The sequence below is a fragment of the Zootermopsis nevadensis genome, unplaced genomic scaffold (genome assembly GCF_977971745.1).
Source record: "Zootermopsis nevadensis isolate Lab colony 2312 unplaced genomic scaffold, Znev_1.0 Znev_ptg000027l, whole genome shotgun sequence".
Classification (NCBI taxonomy): Eukaryota; Metazoa; Arthropoda; class Insecta; order Blattodea; family Termopsidae; genus Zootermopsis; species Zootermopsis nevadensis.
Genome location: NW_028259159.1, coordinates 3,229,155 through 3,244,589, shown reverse-complemented (window position 1 = coordinate 3,244,589; position 15,435 = coordinate 3,229,155). Strand labels below are relative to the sequence as shown.

General features: G+C 40.7%; 1 protein-coding gene across 1 annotated transcript in view; it reads left to right on the top strand.

Moving 5' to 3' along the window:
- The window catches only part of LOC110829429 (uncharacterized), a 37,130-nt gene that overhangs the window by 2,601 nt on the left and 19,094 nt on the right, over positions 1–15,435 (top strand). The gene's annotated exons all lie outside the window — the stretch shown is intronic.

Here is a 15,435-nt window from a genome sequence, read left to right as displayed (position 1 = left end):
TTAAAATGGCCGACCAACAGAGTTCCGCGTCGATGGTTCTTCGGTTATTTAACCCGTTGCTATACTCTGACAGCTGTAGGTCGCCCGCTTGTTCGTGTGGTGCCAACTACCTCGAAGGGCTACAAAATGCCACAGGATGAACGTAGACGTGCAACTTGCTTATACGGGTGTTTCGAGACGCTTATGCTTAAGCATCATGATCAGTCTGCTACAGGTTAAAACTGCTGTTTTATTTCAAATTTCAAAAGAAATTTCTGTTGTGTTTGCCGGCATAAATACCTTTCACTAGAGAGAGTACCTGACTACAATATTTCCAGGATCTCGTAATTTTTAACCGTGTAACTAGCTTATGGCCTCGAACGGTTGCATCATTCCACGCCTGCAGATGCTCCGGGCCTCGGATTTAATTCCTAGCATGGACAAGGATGTTTCTTTTCGCCACGACGTCTAACCCGACTCTGAGACTATGTTTCATGCTCCTGTTATTTCAGTACGTTGTTTCAACTGCGGAGGTTCATCGTTTAATAAGATAAAATGAGATGAAAGTATGAATGGCGAAATGTACGGATTTTGAAAGAGACACTCGTCACCCGTTTCAAATTAGTAGTTCGGGATTCACGTGGACAGTTTGAGGAAAATCATGAAAAATAAGAGGTCTTGAGAAGACATGCCCCCGGCCGCCCCCTATCCCAAATGAGATGAACGCAGTCAAAACTCCCGAGCTCTGTTTACCAAATATCTATTTTAATATGAAAATCTCCATCTACGCTTAGGTATTCTGAATTATTTCTTCCCTTCAGGCTTCCAGACTATTTTTTGTTAAGCGTGATTGGCGGACGTTCGAACCGAGTACTTCTTGAATACCCGTCTAGATTCTTGTAGGTACGTCGGTCGCGCGGCTCCTTTGTTGGGAAATATCATGTCGGCTCACTGTTACAAGCGACGGTCTTGGGTACGAACACTGAAAATCCAGAGCTGCAGTCTGAAATTCTACCGCAACTTAGTTGCGCTCTGCTTGACTTTTACAATGTCCACAAAAGTGACGAAAGTCAATGGTACTTATTTAATTTTTGATCTTACGGTTTCAATTCTGGTTACCTAGGTGATTATCTGCTAAATAAACTGTGCACAGTCAATTTACACACTTTCTCATATCCGTTACACGCGTAAAAAAGCTGAAGTTTCGTTTCACACTAATTACTGGCAATTTTGGAGGCAGAGTACCTCAGTTAATTGAAGCGCTTACAGCATTCGACTGTACATACTGAGGAAAATCACAAAAGAATTACAGTAAGGATAACCGGTAATCTGGGTAGGTTCGAACTGAGAACCTTCCGAAAACAAGTGAAAAGTGTTACTAGCATGCCCACATGATCGATGTGTTTAATGTCACGTATTCCCACTGTATTATCCTATCATCTAACAAAGTTGGAACTGTATGGTCTCACGATGATAATGTTACTGGCCACGCAAGATCAAATAAAAAGCTAAATACAGATTTTGGGCAGCCTCCATGTTGCTGTTTTACAGTCTACAAATTAATTATTTTAAAAAGTTGTATTATCAGGATATGCATGAAATTGCGCTAACGTCACTCCTAGAGGGGAATTCGCTTGACCGCCATATTGGTTAACTGTAGGAAATTAAAAGTACAGAGTACAAGAATGACATTATTTTTATTCAAGGTTTCATGGAAATTTCTGAATGCATTCTCGGGGGACGAACACAGAACCATGGCAATGCCATAGGTCTGTTGTTACTTTTAAAGTATAAAAAGTGGATTACAACTGTAAAAATAAACACAACCCTCCAGACACCCAGTTCATATTAATTTGTATGCTATTGCAGTGAAGTACTTATTTCCAGCCAGTCTTCGTTGCAATGCATTCAGTCGTCGTCAAAACCTTGTGTTGTATTGTCCATTTTGAACAGCGTATTCCCTCTTAACTCATACCTCTGAATGTTTGTTCATTGCCAAACTAGAACTCACCCTGTTTGCAGCCAATTGTCGTGCAAGTATCAACGATCCACTTTAATGTAACACATTTCTGACTCTAACAAATTTTTCTCCAACGTGATAATTGCGTTCCTTACACCTGCAGTACAAAATACGCGTTTACAAAAGAAGAAGCCTGTCAGAAAGTCCTTCCTCACGGATACGAGTCAGAAAAAGCTAACGGCATTTTGCTACGTCTGATTCTATTCTGTTTGAATGAGACACTCAGGTCATCATTAGCATAGCACAAATTCAATTAACTTAAAGTTTAAAACAAATAAAATGAATACATATAATACACGGTAGTGTGTCATATTTAATTGTGGATTGTTTGTTAGATAAATACTTTGTCTTAAAGCAAGTACGCCATAAACGAGTCAAAGAGACGTTAAATAAGCAGGGTCACTCAATGTTAGAAGCACAAAATTTTAGGAGGTCATAGGTAGCCCCGAAGGCTGTAAAATATCTTCAGACAGACACACATCTTGCTATGAAAGGAGCAGCTGTGCCAATAATCATGTCTGTGTGCCCTCAATTCACTACGTCACACATAGAAAACACACAATAACCAGTACAACGGGAAGCCCATTCAAACGTGAGTAGGAATCATCATTAGGAACCACTGCACTTGTACGGCTTGAATTCCAATCCATCGTATGCGATACGCACATCATGATTCCAGCAGCGCAACACATTTTGAAAGACAAAAAAAAAAAAACTAACGCTAAATTAGAACACAAGATTATTGCGCATGAACTGTCGTTACCACCGCCACAAGCAACTGAAAAATCAGAGAGAGAGAGAGAACTGCCGTACCTTAATTATTGTCATACCAGAGATCGAAAGCTGAATTACGTAACACTACATTCGTATTGGTATCAAGCGTTCCAGATGTTCTCAGACTGGCGGCACATGAATTTCTCTAGAGGGATCCACAAACTGCAGTGACTTAGTGATGGGAAAACTGGTCTCATTTTATCTGACGACGAACATGGAGCCTGGGTCCCAAACATTACCACCTGTTCTGTCCTGAACAGAAGATCATGTTTGTAAAAATACGTCACCGAACCACTCGGCTCAAATGTGACCCAACCAACAGATGAGATTTCGGCCATTTTATCCCGAGTGTCTCAGTTTAACCTGCTGTTCCGGGTGGGTGCGATACTTGGTCTCTCTCGCTGAAGAAAGGTGTTTTAGGGCATGGCGCCGAGCAGACCATTTCGGCCAAAGACAGAGGGCAGAGGGAGTAAAAAAAGATGCTGGAGAAAACTCTATGCTATAATGAAGAGCTCTGATCTTTATGTTGACTTCAGAGCATACAGTTCTCTGTCGGCTCCAGCTAGCTGCAGCTCCCCGTATCATATATTACGCAAGGTTTTGGCTTTTTTATTTTCTATCATCCATCCTTTGCAAATGTTCAGGCTGTACTTTCCGTCACAAAATATCAGGATATCAAATCAAGACGGATGAGATAAGAAATATCATTTTAGTCGAAAAACCTGAAGGGTAGAAATCACTTGTTAGACCTAGGCGTAAATGGGACTATGATACTAAAATGTAAAATACCGACTGGATCATGTCTTAGGATAGGACCAACGTACGGCTCTTGTAAACACGACAGTGAACATTGGGATCCATAAAATGAGGGCAAATGTTTAATTATTTGAACGACTATAAGCTTCTGAAAGACTCTGCAGCATGGAATTAGTATTAATTGCAGAGGTTGTGTATTATGAGAAGTAATGATGATTTAGCCCTAAGTACGATGAATTGGGAGAAGCTGCTGGCCTGTATAAAGAAGTAGCACTTTGGTAAATCTGAGAAAAACATAAATATACAAACATGAAAGCATCCTGGGCACAGGTTTAAATCCGGTCAACCTAGAAAGCAAGTCAACGCCTCAACATTAAACTAATCTGCCAGGCGCCATGTACAGAACAAACAGAGGAGTTTGTTGAAGTGCTAAGTGGAGGATTATGGAAGCACGTTTATTTTTCGTAAGTTTATACACACTATCACATGTTTACGTTAAGAGAAAATTCCAACATCGTCAGGCAGCAGAAGGGAAAAATAAATAAATAAAAATGTTTCAGAATTCACCTGAGTTACACAAAATGAATGAGAAAGGTTAGAAAATTTGTTTTTAAGTTACATTTGCAATTTTGGTAATGAGAAGTAACTAAACGACCAATCAACTAGGAATGTGTGTCACATTTCCACGCAGTAGGGATCGTCATTTATAGGCCTAATCGTGACATTAATCATTTATTTACAAATATTTTCTCACATCGCAGTCAATAGTACGAATCCCAATACTTCATGTTCTCTGCAGTAGGCTAGTAGATTGTACGAGAAAAACAAAACAAATACGACACCAAAGTTTATTAGAAATATTATCAAAAACATCACATTCTCTCTGCAATATGAACATTATAAGTGGACAAGTTTTCATTAGGGAAACTGAGCTTTGTTCAACTGATATTACGAATAGTCTACCTGTTTCATTACCCACGTCAGACTAGTGCCTACAGACTTATAAGGTTCTTGAGGTGAAAATGCTTAATTCGTTCAAACAGCAAAAAATTAGTTTGGTTTTAGAATAATTTTGTCAGTATGTTCTGTTATTCACTGATATAACGTTACTGCATATGATGTCTTGAGGTTTTCATGGCAATGCATATTCACTGCAGAGTTTTTTGGATCTTAGACCGACATTAAAGGTCGAGGCAGTACGTCCTCCAAAATACTGAAACTCTTCTATCCTGCCTTACGTACACTGTAGTTGAAAGTGACCGCTGATAGTCTGCAGTCTCCAAGTGCAAGGTATTTCACATAAACGTTACATACTGATTGTATTGTGGTATTGTTCTATGCATCTGTTTCACGTGCAACGAGATCTTCAAGAAAAAAATTACATTTGCATTTCACGACGTAGAACATATACGTAAACTCATTAGTATTTATTTTCTTTTTCCTTTTAAATCAGATGACTTGCAAAATTATAACTTCTGAAGCATAAATAAACAAGAAACACATTCCGCAATTGAAAATAAGTCGTTTTTGCAATCAGAGCAGAGCGGTATTCTGCAGATGTTAGTCTCTGACCATGAGGGCTGTCATCCCAAAATACAATGATCGTAAGGAAAACTCATTTCAATGGCCGATCAAGGCAATGTGAAAGGGTCCAGTGATCCCTTTGCTGCGATTACAGATACAGACAAACCGTTAATAACTTTGAGGCCTCAGGCAGTTATCAACTCCAATCAATTTAGGCAGCGTTAAGCAACCAGGTGGTAGTCGGCAGATACTTGCTACGTCTGTCTGTGCAATGTCGAACACTTAGAAAGCGTTTGGTTGTGGTAACTAACGAGATGATGTTCGTGTCCGACCACCATGCCGAAAAATTTACAATTAACGAGTCTGCGCGAATATTTATAAGTAATTTATTTAGATAGTTAAAATGTTTCAGCAACATATGGAGCCATTATCAGGTCTTCTTAAAATTATATTGTTAACTGATTATAATATTGGCATTTATGACTGTGAGCGTCCAAGTTCCGGGTCAGAGGCGAAGCCCCGAATAAGAACTGAGGTCGTGTGTGATAACGTGCTGTCACAGCATAAAGTCATCTCCGAAAAAAAGGGGGTAGTGTCTTAAAAAAAGTTACGATCGTTTCCTTACACAGCCTTTATAGTTCACCCACCACAAACAACCTATTCTAAACTATGTGAACTCAGCAGTTGAGGACGAGTGGGCCAAAATAAACCCAGAAACAGTATGATGACCTGCCGGCTGATTTGGCCTCTTGCACACCTCGCCTGCCTTGCGGCCCTTGGTGATTCAGAGCAGACTGTAGGCTCTAGTGATGATTTCGCTGCTGACTGTACACATAACTTGAAACGCAGAAGGTAATTTTATCTTAACGAAAGCACAGGATACACGGATGAATTCCGACTCATCAACTAATGGCGATTTCTTGTACATTCTTTCGACCACCTACAACAACCTTGTTCGAAAATTCCAGGTCACTGGGATAAAACATGTTATAGATAAACGATATGGTGTTTAAACAGAGAGGTTTTCGCTGTCTGACTAGGACACTTTTCGGGGAATTTCCTAACGACGTCTCTACCAATTATTATTATATCTGCACATATTTCTTCCCACACTTCAGTAAGTTCGGTAAAGCCGGTGATATACGTAGTTAAAATTTGCGTTAAACAGTTAAGTCAATAAAATTACATTTGGCTTAAGGCCTTCTTCGCAAGCACCAAATATATAACGTCTGATACATAACAGAATAATGAATTGGAAAGGACGAGGAAGGGATCAAACATGGCATATTCTAAGACACTGCCCCAAAATTTATGTAGTAACTAGGGAAAAACACAACAATTACAGTCAGGGTACCAGAGCTTTGCGAGCAGTTCTGAATACGCAGTGAGGATCCTAACCACTCACTTCCGACGCGTGCTGCTATGCAATTGGTTGGTTGTCTGTGCCTCTAGTTTGTAACAAAGATACACTTACAGCGATAGCCTCTATACTGTGGCACAAAATTTTATCTACCATCGGCTCCCGATGATGATAAATGTGGAGAAACCCATAATTGATAGGCAGGGAAAAACCAACGCACTCTGAGAAGAACTGGTTTCTATGTCGCTTTGTCCACAACAAATTCCTGTCGGAGTGTCGTGGGATTGAGCCCCGAAATCGTGCGAGGAGCTGACGACTGGCCGCCCAAAGGCACGGGCAAAGAGTTTTACTTGAAACAAATCAAATTAAAACATCCGAACACGCAGTGGAGCTTGCCAGTGCGAACAAAAAGTGCATCTGAAGACTGCAGTGCCAGGTTTACGTAACTCTCGACAGGCCGTGACTGTCCCTGATGGAATGAAATCACCGTCGGCGATGCCGATGACGAAGTACTAGAAGCACTGCCCGAGAACAATCACAGTCTCCAGAGCGGAAGTGTAAGCCTACAGAAAACGTGTAGCCTGAGGCGGGCGCATGGGTTACACTTTGTCCTTTCATCACGACTGTCCATTGTGTAGCCTGAACGGCGCACAACGGATTTTAAGTACATACTGAGCGACGGTGTGACTGGATTGAACTGGCTCAGGATAAGGTCCAGTGGCGGATTGTTGAGAACACAATAATAAATCTCAACGGTCTACAAAATGCGGACTGTACGTCTTTCAAGAACTGTGCTCCACAGAGTTAACTGGCGAGTTACATGACTGGTTGATTATTTGTAATCTTAACGTCGCACAAATGCAGAAAATTCTAGGCACCATATCGACCGGTCACCCAGGACATATACATCCCTGATCATACACATGTTTATTCTTTGCACAGTGTTTTGGTCTCACTGTCACAGATCGGAATTTTGCACTAATGAAGAACTTTACATATCCTGATTACTTGACACTACGTAATTATCTTAATTTTAATCACAGTCCATAGAAAATTGTGGGATGTAAAATTTAGAATCAGTCACTATAAAGCGGAAGACACGGCGTTCTACCGATAAATATGGACTATCCAATAACACACACACGAATTACCCTACTGCAATTAAAAACGTTTTCGTAAGTTCCTTTAAAACGTGACGCCTTGATTTACGTAATTATTCACCTTGAGGCATGTCTACTGAATGTCAAAAGTAATTTACGCTTATTATTCTTGTCAGCAGTCTTTAAAAACGTCAGTTAAATTAAACATCTGAACGAAACTAACCCTAAGATCTTAAGATTCATTCGTGTATGTAATTAGTATATTAGCAACTAAGACTGTGTTTCAAATGATAATATGCCTATAATTGATTTTAAATGTTCCTAGCACTCACATGACTCTGCTCACAACATATTTCCTAAACGTCTCTGCCAGCGCACAATAAAGCAGATTCAAAATTATGAAGTTATTATACATTACACCTTAATCGGAAAGTTTAACAAATTACAGTACTAGTGTACGTAACATTATTCCTTACACATACGAGATCGACAGGAACAGAAATAACAACGGATGTTTGGTGATTAAATTTCGTACAAGTCTGAATGCATGAAACAATCTTGTAAGTAACGCGCTTAAAACAGGTTTCTTAAGGGGACTAACCACGAAGTTATTTTTCGGCGGTAGACTTTGTGATTGAAAAGTCTTTTTGTTATGGTCGCTTGAAAGTAAAACAGTATGGCACACATTGTAATAACATAATTCTGTGATAGTCTCCATGATTTATTTCGTTGCATTAACTGTGAAACAAATCATACGAAGACAATTTCACGTACACGTTGCTAAGACTCCCTTGTCCATGGAGTAGGTTAGTGAAACAGCGTTTGCTGAACATTTTTTTCTTATTTTCGGGAAACTCACAGGCAGGTGGGATGACCAGAGACTAATCGAGAATCTAAGTGTTAGAGACTAACAGGAGGATTTCTACGACATCGAGTCAGGCCAATACAATACATACAGAAATTTACAAATAAGGAATTCGAACTCGCAACCCCAATGTCCGAAGGGCCCCAAGAACTTGAGTGCCTCAAACGGCGTGGCCAAAGTCATAGTTATTTTTAGCACTGATGTAGCTTACATAGAGTCTAGCAATCTGTACCACAAAGAATTTAAGCAGTTACGACTTTTCACACGTAAAAAAGCCAGTATTTATTGTACCTTTTGCAGCTTTGTAGTTTTTCTTCAGACTGGAAATATATAAAAAGAATGTTGTTGGACTGTTTCTAAACAGAAGACGTCCTGAAATTCTCGTTTTAAGACCATGATGTCATTTAGTGCATAAACCTAACATTCCAGATTTTGAAGGTCAAGAAACAAAGCTAGTTGGAATGCTGACGATTCTACCTGCTGCCTCCTAACTGAAATAAAGTGCCCAGGAACTACAGCACAAATTCCATCGAATTGCTGTGGCTTATAAGCAATCTTCTAAAGAATCTGGGAAACCTCAACACGTTCACATACCACCATAGCCTACATGGAGTTCACTCTACGGGTTTCTATAGTGTGTCCCAAAACTCATGCAGCCAGAGGTAAACGCAACATTTCATCATTGCAAAGATCAACTGGTTAACGCTGTTTACGGAGAGAATCATACGTAATATAAATACTCTGTGGACACAGAGCTAATGGTTACAGCTGGCGGTACATATACTAGTTACCATTGGCCTTTGAAGGGTTAAAGAACACTTAAGTGAAAGTACTGGCTGCTTTGTAACGAGAGAACCATGTACTTTGCGACAAAGAAGCCGCATTAACACTGCAGGGAACCCAGCAAGCTGCTTACGCCGACAAAGCAGAAAACAATGCATGACCAACCCCATCTTGTCTTGTCTCTCGTAAGAAAAGTGTCTGAGTGCTTTGCTTTGAACATGTTCGAAGCAAGGCAATTTGTAGCAAATGAAGCTGAAACTAACTTCCTGAGAATTACATTTTAGAAAATCATCCATTTTATATGAAACTTGCTGTTGCTTGGAAGTAAAACTTGGGTTTTAACAGCGACAGCGACACAGTCCGCTGAAATGAACTTTGTAAGAAGTGAGAACACGTGACTGAATCAGAATGTTAGACGAGAACGAACTCTGACAATGGACGGCAGATATTCATTTCCTCAGAGCGGCCGCAAGATACAGACTGAAGGCTTATAGAACGCAATGGTGATACTGAAGAACTGGGAGTAACATATCGATACGGCATTTGGAAAAGAGAAAGGATGTCTGAGAACGGAATCCGAAAGTTTTTTCCCCCCAATATATTCCAAGGCAGGCGATGTCAGGGAAGCCAGACAGAAAAAAATGTAATCTGAATAACCGAAGCAGCCGAACAGATTAACCCTTGCTGTTGATGAGACGAAATTAGTACACACAGAAGGAACACGACAGAGCAACTATTTCGGCGGCACAACGAACACTGCTGCAGCAGCACCCTTAAGCTAATCGCTAATGCCACAACCCGCCATCCCTTCCTGACACCTATCTCCCTAAGAGCCAATTTATAACTGCCCTCCCATATCCTAGGTTTTCTAAGTGGACGCTTTACAAGAGATCTCGCCACGAAAATTATATCTGCATTACTTGTCTCTTGGCCTATGTGTAACAAATTAAATCATAAACTGAGTAAGGGTGAAGACTTCATCACGTGAACCACACGAACCAGCAAGCTCAGAAAGAGAAATCCTTAACACACTTTTATTTCATCTACGGCAGAATTAACCGGACATCCTCTTTATTGCTGTATGAAAACATAATTATGGCAACAACTCTCTTGTTTTACTGCCCGGCTGACCAAAAACACACGAGGTGGGCGTCTCGCCATTGTACAATAAGAACAACGCGCGAAAAGGGACTACGTACGTATTCCAGAATGTTAGTTGAAAGATGCTGTGTGCTGAAGACGTGTTTCTTGACAATGACCAGTCATTAGAAAAAAGACTGTCAATTAGTTTTATACCGACATGCATTTTAATACGTCCATAACAGATACACATTTTTTGTGTGTTTAACAAGTTAATATAATATGCTCACTACTGTGAAAGAACACACTGTGACAAGCTGAATGCTCTCCATGCTTCCCACAAGTATTGTATTATGAGAGTAAGTCAGTCGGTGTCAAACGTGCGAGGTAGGAGAAGAAACGGGCTTTCCCCTGGGAGTGGGGGGAATTTGAGAGGAAATATACTAAGAGGCAAAATAGGAAATATTAAAAATACACGAATTTTCACATCAGCAAGCTGGAGAGACTGCACATTTCTCTTGCGCTGCCCATCCTCAACTTAACCAATAAAGTCTCTACTTTGAAGGTGAACCCACTCCCTGCCAGCATTAATTCCCTGCGCAACGGCTACAGTTGATGTATGAGTTAATTTGCGTTACGGTGTGATCCTGAAATCGCAATGAAGCACACATAGTGTTACCCATGAAAATTACTTTTTCCAAAATTCAAAAATCGTCTAGTAAAACTCAGTTTTTCAGTGTCACTTCTTTCATTTCTTATAGTAATATTAAATTGTTTATTTCTGAAAATCAAGCATTTTCTCCCCCCCCCCCATTTTTTCAATTTCTTTCCCGTTTCGCCCTTTCTTCAATGGTTTCAAAATTTCGGGAATTTGACACCGTTAGTCAATGTAAACTGTCTGTAGGTCACTTTTCTGAACGAAGACTATCCGTAAATAAGCCAGACGCATTGCCATAGAGACCGACAGCTCGTTTAGTTCCCTGAATAAACAGGAAGACGTAAGACAATATATTTTGAAATTGTCGGGACCTAAGAAGAGAACAATTTTTATTCATTGGTCTAATTGATTGGATCTCGTCATTATAGACTTCTGGCATCGAGGAATCTAGTATTTCCTATAAGTTCTCAGTTACCACAGCGACCTGGCGCCTAGTACCGGAGTACTTTATGCTTTGCATAACCCCCGAATCGACGAACATTTCACGGCTTCAGATTAAAACCTTCAGTTACCATAGTTACCACATTGATATGATCAGGACTTAGCCAGTTTTACCGTGAAGCACGGGACCTCCGCCACTCGGGGTATCCGACCCATCGTTCCGTAGATCCTCTCATGTCGTCACGCTGTCTATCCAATCAGAACTCAGAGAACCGTGCATTCATATGAAATATGTGATTTTCTCTTGGCGCACACAGCCGAGCTCTTTCAAGTTCATTTATACGAGGCTCCTCCAACTACAAATTCCTTTAATTTACATAATAACACTCACGAAACATGATCCTTGGGCTCCATTTCGATGTTAGGAAGCTGATGTTTTTTATATGCATATTGTTTTAAAAACTTCACATCTTATTTCTCTAAGATACATTTCAATATTTTCTTTTCATCTATCAGAGTGGCGTAGTATTTTACAAAGAAACTAAATTCAGACTGAAACTATCAAATAAAGAACAGGCAACCGATCGGATACTTCGAAGATCTATAAGAGTAGAAAGTAGTCACTATTAAGGAAAGCAGACACAAAGCTTGTATTCAGTCTTCCAAATAACATTCTCTTGCCATCTTTTTTTACCTTTTTTTTCCATCGTCTATGGTCAAGCTTGACCGTCGTAACCCCTTTTCGGGGTACTTGCCATCTAAGAATACGTAATAAAAATAACAATGACATCCATATCTAACTCAACGAAGCGTACCATTTCTTCACGAAACAGACGAAAAGCGGGGTGCAATGCACTGCACAGTGGCCGGATGGCAAACACAAGTGGGAAAACACTCACCCAGGCACATTTTGATGTATGGAATAATTTAAATAACTGAAATAACTACGCTGGAAAATAACCCTTTCGCGCTATTAAAGTAGAGATGTCCTGATGATGAAGGCAACATGGGCCTCCAAAACGTCGGTAAACTTCTACCAGATTACTGAGAGCAAAAACCCAGAAGACAAGTCATCTTCATGATAAACCTTGTTTTCTAGTAACAAAATGAGTCAACGATTACAAAATATCAGACGGTTAACAGATAAAAATGGTCGTGGGTTAGTAGCCCTGTTTATTACAGACACGAGGAACGACAACGAATGTCACATGTAAAGTTTCATGGTCATACCGAATCACCACGACTCAGGACAATCACGTAATCACATGGGCACGACGTGGAGGAATGGCAAGGAGGTACATTGTCAGCGTAAACCGGGTGCTTGGCGACGGCACAATTACCACGATTAATAAGGCCTCTGTTTCTGTGATCTGAATGAAGGCAAAGCCTTTTGTCACAGATCCACCCTGTCACTATAATCTTTGTACTAATACGACCTTCCCACATCGGAAGTTCTTTACTCTTTACGCATACTTCTGGAGGTCTTGGGCTCGATTCTCCGGACAGAAATCTTTTCGCAGCTTCCTACATCCCTTGGTCAAATGGCAGGACAGTAATTCATATCGTCTACGACCACTTCCTTCCACACCCTTCACAATTCAAATAGGCCTACCAAATGTCGAGAAGTCGGTTATCCTGATATTTATAATCTTCCCCGTTCGTACTACACGCCCTGCCATATCATCATCATTGATTAATCATCCTAATGATTAACATTAACCCCTCACTTTTAATTTCTCTCCAGACTCCTGTTACTTCATTCCTCAGGCCCAGATACCCTCAGCACATTGCATTCCCTCAATATGAGAGAAGCTCCACTTACGCACTTCAAATTTATTACTGTTCAATATAATAAATACGATGTACAGATCCTACACATGCGTGCCCGAATTTATAACGTGTTGGGCAAGGCCGTGGTCTAGGCAACACGGAGTTTTCCTCCGGGGGTTTCCCCGGTTTCTCCGTGGCATCCCAACAATTACTCCATTCACACACAGAAGAAGGCAATGGCAAACCACTTCTGGATCATCTGCCAAGAACGTATATGAACAGGTCCCAGTCCGAGAAAAGGATGGAAGGATCCTGTTCATATGGACCTGTCGTCAGACAGAACACTAAATAATAATAAGATGAGGTGGTCTAGCGGTTAGAACGCTGGCCTTGTAATCCTGGGGTCTGGGGTTCGATTCCCGGCGGTGCCCGAATTTATAACTTGTGTTGGGCAAGGCCGTGGTCTAGGCAACACGGAGTTTTCCTCCGGGGGTTTCCCCGGTTTCTCCGTGGCATCCCAACAATTACTCCATCACTCACAGAAGAAGGCAATGGCAAACCAATTCTGGATCATCTGCCAAGAACGTATATGAACAGGTCCCAGTCCGAGAAAAGGATGGAAGGATCCTGTTCATATGGACCTGTCGTCAGACAGAAAACTAACTAAATAATAAATAAAATATACATTAGCTATCTCACGCCACTGCTACTCTATTTGTTGACTGTAGTTAATGGGGAGTTCATTTTTACCCATGGAATGGTTTAGAAGGACGGCGTCCCTTACTAAAATCGATAAGTTTACGCAAATTACATAAATTTTTATTGCAAACAATCAGTGTTCCATAACACCATTCTGCCACGACAAACTACTGAGGAAAATGTTAAAACCAATTAAGTCTTAGCGGAAATAAAGTAATGAGCAAACCTTCAACCCTGCCAAAAATAAATTCTAATTAGGCAACGTACCTTTTCAATGATCTTGAGTATTATCTGACTGTAGATGAGATCCAGTTTTACAGTTCTAACAATTACAGCAGAAAAGCAAGGGCGTGATCTAGTCTAGATCAGAATGTGGGAGCTTGGTGGCAGAACTGTGGTAAGGTCAACGCACGCAAAATTGCTCTAATGTGGGAGGTTTTCAGTGTTGTCACTCAGGCATCTCCTACAGCGCGCCTGGATTAAACACGGCAAAAAAGAGGTCAGTCAGTACACCGATCCGTATATACTGCATAATGCTCATTCAGCTGTGTAATGAATTGGATCGAAGCTTATAATCGATAAGTGCATTAGCAAGAGTTTCGAAGGAATCCTAGTGGAATGTTTCAAGGCACTCTTCAGCCATTTCTTTGAAGAAATCCTGGAAATGCACTAATAACCTCTTCATTAAGAACATCGATTAATCCGACCGGAATTTGAACCGAGTTCGACTCCCAGCAGAACTCTCTTCGCCATCAGTTCAGGTGGGGCTCCAAGATTTACCCAGCCTCGTGATACAGCTTGTTCCGGGGGCAAAGTGGCCGAAACTTAAACGTGATCATTCACCTCCGTCTAATACCGAGGTTAACAATGCGGGCAGTCTTTGGTACGTCTTCATGGCTTCTTATTATTCTTAACAATACTGAACACGTTTGGTGAGCACCCTGTGAAAAATATTAAGTCAGCACGCACGCAGCCAACGAACGGGAAGTGAAGCACGACTTTTGAAACAAGAATGCCGATGGTTTCAAACAAGACGCAAAAGAACCGATGCTGTTATCTCAAAGCTTCCAGCTAGCCCCAGTTAAGTTCACAGCAGCAATTTCTCTTCCATCTCCGTTTGTCTGTCTCACTTAGTAAAGGGAAAGAAAATAAAGAAGGCTTCACAGAATCCCACCCAACTGTTATGAGAGTCTCAGTGTTCCAACTCCACTTTCACCCGGCATTTTTAGGGCCTAATCTCATGCACATTTTAAAAGTATTAACCACTCTTAGACATAGTGCACTATTGTTCCAAACGCAACAAGGCTTGATTCTCCGGTATGAATATTCTGAAATCTTTCGGCCATTCTGTTAAGCAATAAGCTGGTTAAGATATGGAGATCCAGAAGCAACCGGTAATCAAATGCGTATCAATAGTAAAGAGGTAAGCCTCCATGACTTGTGTTAACAATAGTAAAACATGTAATTTAATAACTGTATAACGAAAAGCTTCATGAATTGATTTCTCAGTCTAACATTATTGGGATGATTAAACCAAGAAAATGAGATGGGTGGAACATGCAAAAGAATGACGGAAATAAGAAACACGTAAAGGGAACGAAAATCACTACGGACTAGTGCGTAGAC